Genomic DNA, 6698 nt, shown 5'->3' on the forward strand with positions numbered 1-6698 from the left:
CGCAGCTCTCCTCCCAGCTTGATGACCACTTGCGTCGTGCAGGTAGCCGCAACTAAATGGAGGACGCTGGTCACTTTGGAGCAGCTTTTTTTGGATTGTGTTGTTTTTGTTGTTGTTGATGTTTTTTTTTTTTTTTTTTTTTTTTTTTTTTATTGACACGTTAACCTAGCCTTCCGCTCAGGAGCTCCTCGATGGTTGTCAGCATCTCACCCTCTTGTGACTGCAAGGGCCTGATTCAATCCTTTGTGTCTGATTTGATTCTTTTTTTTTTTTTAATGTGTTAATAACATTCCAATTAGTTGACTGATTGTTTTGAAGATTTTCTACATTAGTGTTGTGTGTGTTCACCTCTAGTTGAGTGTTTTAACAAAGCCATGCTGGACATGTACACAATAATAATAATAATAATAAAAAGAACACTCTTCGAATGTTGTGAGTTATGCTTGTGAGAATCACGTTCAAAACATGCGTCAGAGTAAATGTCTTAGTGTAGAAAAATACAAAATGCACCCAATAGAGCGCAGAGGTGTTTTGAGTCATCTGTTTATTAAATGTTTTAAAATTGTTATACAATTTACTGCAATTAAGTTCATTCCAATTTTTGAGTTTTAGTACATTTGAATACAAATTTTAGTATGATTTTTAGTACATTTTAGTACGTTAGTAAAAAATTTTTCACATTTTAACCATCCATCCATCGTCTTCCGCTTATCCGAGGTCGGGTCGCGGGGCAGCAGCCTCAGCAGGGAAGCCCAGACTGATTCTCATCCCAGTCGCTTCACACTCTGCTGCGAACCGCTCCAGTGAGAGTTGGAGATCACGGCCTGATGAAGCCAACAGAACCACATCATCCGCAAAAAGCAGAGATGCAATACTTAGGCCACCAAACCGGACCCCCTCTACGCCTCGGCTGCGCCTTGAAATTCTGTCCGTAAAAGTTATGAACAGAATCTGTGAGAAAGGGCAGCCTTGGCTGAGTCCAACCCTGACCGAAAACGAATTTGATTTACAATGGGGACCAAACTCTGACACCGGTCACAGCCCGTATCAGGTGGTTCGGTACCCCATACTCCCAAAGCACCCCCCCACAGGACTCCACGAGGGACACGGTCGAACGCCTTCTCCAAGTCCACAAAACACATGTAGACTGGTTGGGCGAACTCCCATGCACCCTCGAGGACCCTGCCGAAGGTGTACAGCTGGTCCATTGTTCCATGGCCAGGACGAAAACCACACTGCTCCTCCTGAATCTGAGATTCGACTTCCCGACGGACCCTCCTCTGAATAGACCTTACCAGGGAGGCTGAGGAGTGTGATCCCCCTGCAGTTGGAACACACACTCCGGGTCCCCCTTCTTAAAAAGGGGGACCACCACCCCAGTCTGCCAATCCAGAGGCACTGTCCCCTCTGTCCACGTGATGTTGCAGAGGCGTGTCAACCAAGACATCCCTACAACATCCAGCGCCTTTAGGAACTCCGGGAGAATCTCATCCACCCCCGGGGCCTTGCCACTGAAGAGCGTTTTAACCACCTCGGTGACCTCAACCCCAGAGATAGGATAGCCAACCTCAGATACCCCAGACTCTGCTTCCTAATGGGAAGGCGTGTCGGTGGAATTGAGGAGGCCTTCGAAGTATTCTCCCCACCGGCTCATAACGTCCCGAGTCGAGGTTAGCAGCGCCCCATCCCCACTATACACAGTGTTGATGGTGCACTGCTCCCCCCTCCTGAGACGCCGGATGGTGGACCAGAATTTCCTCGAAGCCGTCCGCAAGTCGTTCTCCATGGCCTCAGCGAACTCCTCCCATGCCCGAGTTTGTGCTTCAGCGACCACCAAAGCTGCATTCTGCTTGGCCAGCCGGTACCCGTCAGCTGCCAGCTCCCACAGGCCAAAAAGGCGCGATAGGACTCCTTCTTCAGCTTGATGGCATCCCTTACCGTTGGTGTCCACCGACAGGTTCGGGGATTGCCGCCACGGCTTGCACCGACTTCCTTGCGGCCACAGCTCCGGTCGGCCTCCTCGGCTATAGAGGCACGGAACATGGTCCACTCGGACTCAATGTCCTCCGGCTCTCCCAAGACGTGGGTGAAGTTCTGCCGGAGGTGGGAGTTGAAACTCCTTCTGACAGGGGATTCTGCCAGACATTCCCAGCAGACCCTCACAATATGTTTGGGCCTGCCACGTCGGACCGGCAACTTCCCCCACCATCGGAGCCAACTCACCAGCAGTTGACAGCTCCGCCCCTCTCTTCACCCGAGTGTCCAAGACATGCGGCCGCAAGTCTGATGACACGACCACAAAGTAGATCATCGAACGGCGAACGGTGAACCCCAACGCCGAGCCGGGGGGCAATAAGTATACCCACACCTGCTCGGCGCCTCTCATCGTGGGCAACTCCAGAGTGGAAGAGAGTCCAACACCTCCACAGCATAGGCTTTATTTAGTTTGGACACTGATTGGCACGTTTTCAACATTAGTAAAAAAAAAAAAAAAAAAAAAATCAATATCTCTGTTCTTATATCGATCAATATGAACATGCAGTATTTGAGAGTATTTGATTGCTTCCATTACATTTAAGGCCGAGCAACGGCCCTCGGCCCGGCTTCCTGCGCTGAGGTCACGGTCCGTAGGGCCTCACTTCCTGTCTCACACGGGACGCTGGGGCCTTGTGTGCCACTCACAGGAAGCAGAATCAGCACTTCCAGCCTGGAAGACACAAAGCAGCCACGACAGCGGACTGCTGTGACAGGAAGTACATTGTTCACAGTGGCAGATATTGATTTTTGTTCTCTCTCTCTCTGAAACACTTTCCCCAACATTCCGTGCTGCCGCATGTAAAGTAATATAATTAAAAAGCAAAACATTTCAAGGCATTTGTAATTTGCAATATTCATCCCCAGTTTGACACTCATTGTTCATATCGGGGGCAGTACAATGAAATGCATTTTCCATCTCAATAGATTCACAGTGAGAACTTCAAACAGGAAGTTAATCATCAACACACAAATACACTGAAAGTCAAACACGTGAATCAATAGTCTAAGGTGCACATTCTCTCTCTCTCGCACACGCTCACACAATCTGTTCCAGGATGCTCCTGTTTGGACTTGGAAACAATTTTCCTTCAGGAAATGATGGAAATAAAAGTGACCTCTTCCAGGCTCAAACTCTGGCTATCTTAAAACCTTCTATTAACTCTATAGGCAACATTTTAAGTGCCATTTTGGCCTTCTTCAATGAAATAAAGTTTAAAGTTTGTCTACCTATCTTCTTTTGGACTTTTTTCACAAATATTTTTTTTTTTCCCCCCCTTTAGGTTTCTACAGTAGACGTCAGTTGCCAATACACGCAAGCAAGCAAGCAAACAAAAGAAGCAAAAAAATAAATAAAACTAACAAACAGACAAAGTCACCACCCGGTCTTAGTTCTATTTTGTTCAATAGCTGGCTTTAAAATGAAAAAAATTAAATAAAACTGTACTAAACACATAAAAAAAACATACTAAAAATACTAAAAACAAATAAAAATGACAAAAATACTGACAAAAAAATAATTAAAAAAAAGACAGAAAAATAGGCAAAAAAACTAAAACTAAATGAAGTCCAACTGTTCCGGTTTACACAAATGAAAAACATGCCTTCTTCTAATTTTAAACTAAGACAATCGAATGTGAGACGGTTTCCACGTCCAGATGAGGCGTTTGCAAAGCGTCTGGCTTTCATTAAGACGTGTCGCTGGTCCACCTGTGTCCCGTAAAAAAAGAAAAAAAAAAGAAGCGCACACATTCCACCTGTGTGCATAGCATCCGTTTCTTCAACTGGTTATCAACACAACAACAACAACAGACGGCGAGACGGTTCGTAAAATTAGAAAAAATGCAGTAAAGGTGATGAGGAAAACATCACATGGCACATGCGGTCAGTTTGTATTTTTACATGTGCATGCGTGTAAGACCATCAAGAAAACGCAATTGAATTTTAAAATAATTTTAATTCTCTTTACTTTTAACTTAAATCGCTAAAGTAAAAATAAAATAATAATAATAATAATTGGGGGACTGTATAGAAGAGCAAAACTTTTCTTTGTGTTTTTAAAAAGGCTCTTATACCAATCGACAAAATTCATTTAATTCTTAATCTTAATCAAATTCCACTTCAAATTTAAATAAAAAATATCGAATACGTTATTTCATTATTTTATTGTTATTGTATATATTTTTTAGGAACCTATTTAATTTTCGAACTTCATTTTAAAATGTATTCTTTGGATTTTGTTTTAGCACAACTTAATTTCTAAAAACTGATTTTATTTGTTACTTTAATTGATTTATTTTATTTGAATTATTCATTCCAAAAAGTTTAAATTTTGTTTTAAAATGTATTGAATGTTTTACCTTCATTTTTAAATGTATTAATTGTTTACGTCTTCCTTTAAAATGCGTTATTTTTTTAGGTTTATTTTTGGGATTAATTAGTTCTTAAATTCATTTTTAAAATGTTTGAGTTTTAACTTTTTAATGTAACTTTTTTTCCCCCTTCATTTTGCAAAACGCCACCAAGAAAATAAACACTGGACCCCATTCGGCATATGTTTACAGTACATGACAACACGGCTCATCCACACAGAACTGCAATAACAAGTGCAGTGTGCATGCCAGGCCACTAGTTGGTGATGTCACTTTATGCACCAACTGCTTTTAAAACCAAAGCAGCTGGGACTTTTAGGTCCACCTGTTGGTACTGGTTGCGCAGGCGCATTGGTTGAGTCCAATCCAAGAACCGCATCATCGTCTGGGGAAGAGGAGGGGGCACCTGGAGCGGGTCGAGCCCAGCGAGAGGCTTCCTTCGCGGGCCGAGAGGTGGGCGGCAACCCGCTTGGTGCTCATGTTTTACAAACAGCTGGTGCAAGAATGAGGAGACCAAATACCAGCCTGCATATGCCAGCTGCACCGCGCGCGTGTGTGTGTGTGTGTGTGTGTGTGTGCACGAGCGAGGAAATGAGAAATCATCACACACCAGGTGAGGTTTATGTGGAAAATATTTATTTATTTCAGATGTTGTTCAGTTGGGAATCTTTTTTTTTTTTTTTTTTATCCACACATTTGTGTTGCTTGGTTTCAGTGTCAAATAAAAACATTGCATTTGTTTTCAGTTTAGAACATTATATTACAAGTCCAATGAAGTTGGGCCATTTTTTGTATAATTGATTCCACATTAGCACAATTTAGTTACATTTGAGCCAAATTTTGTACGATCTGGTACAGTTGTGTTCTTCGGGGCGTATTGTACCGCATGAAATCAAGCGTATTAGTGAATTTGAATGATGTGTGCTTGAGGTCATATTTGGGGTTCATGTTATGGGTCACAAACACAATGTTTGATGTGACGTGGAATCTCTGATGTTGGCCCGTGGGTCTTCTTCATCGGCCTGTGGAATGCAGACACACACACCCGTGAGCAGATTTACAGGCTATTATTTGTCTGCTCTTCGTCTATTCGTGGCGTGCAGCTGCGATGATGAACATGAAACTTTCTCACTGGATGATGCGCTCCCTGAACGATGCATTCCAGTAAGATGGGAAATTTCGGACCTACAGCACGGCTAATGAGTTAGTCTTATTTTAACCTCTGACACTTTCGGGGGATTTAGTTTATCATCGCACCTTTTGGAGGCTTTATGGTAATCCCTGTTTAACCTGCACCACATTTGGAGGTATTACGGTAGCATTTTATTCCCCCCACTACTTTTGGGGGGATTTATTTTAACCTTTGCAATTTTGCGGGGATTTTCGGTCGTGTTATTTTAACCTGTGCCACTGATTGTGGCTTTCTCATAGTTTTATTTTTGTGGATTTATAGACATTTTATTTCAACCTGTGTTATGGTAGTCTTATTTGAACTCACGAGGGTCGCGGGCGTGCTGCAGCCTATCCCAGCCATCATCGGGCAGGAGGCGGGGTACACCATGTACTGGTTGTGAACCCACATAACGTTTTGAAAATTTGCAGTAGTACTGTATTTAGTTTAGTTCTTCAATTTTGTTCTGACACGCACACAAGCGCCCACAAACCCACGCATACATTTCCAAGGTGGTGGAAAGGGGATGATGTCATGCCACACCGTCCCGCCCTTTCTGCTTCCGCACTTCCTGCGGCTTCCCGCCATCTCGCCGGCCCGTTACGGCGCTTCCGTCCTCACCTTGGCTTTAAAAGCCCGGAACCACACCAAAGGAAACGCACACCCTGTTTGGCAAAAACCTGAACGTGTGTGCTAATGCGTGTGTGCACGTGTGCGTGCTCATTGTTTCTCCGGCCTGGCGGTGAAGAAGTGTGACGCGTTTGTGATGTTCTTTGTCTTTCCTCAAACCACCTGGGGTTCATCACCATCCATCACTGTGATGCCCTTTGACCTCAAAGCCGTCACTGAGGCGAGGGGCAATATTGTCCAATAATGCCAAAGCTTCAGTGGCTGAAGCGGGCCACTCGTTGACTATTAAAACCAGAATATTTGAGAGGATAAAGTCATATTTTATCTCAGGGGGAGGGGGAGTATTTAACCCTCACCTGTGGGGAAAAAACTGTTTTGTTACAGGTTGCATGAAAGGGGCTTTCAACCACACAACACACACACACGCGCTAAATGGACAACTGAAGGCCAAATTAGCCAAGGTCAGTGAAGCCCACAGGATTAAACATTAG

This window comes from Phyllopteryx taeniolatus, unplaced genomic scaffold (genome assembly GCF_024500385.1).
Source record: "Phyllopteryx taeniolatus isolate TA_2022b unplaced genomic scaffold, UOR_Ptae_1.2 contig_24, whole genome shotgun sequence".
Lineage (NCBI taxonomy): Eukaryota > Metazoa > Chordata > Actinopteri > Syngnathiformes > Syngnathidae > Phyllopteryx > Phyllopteryx taeniolatus.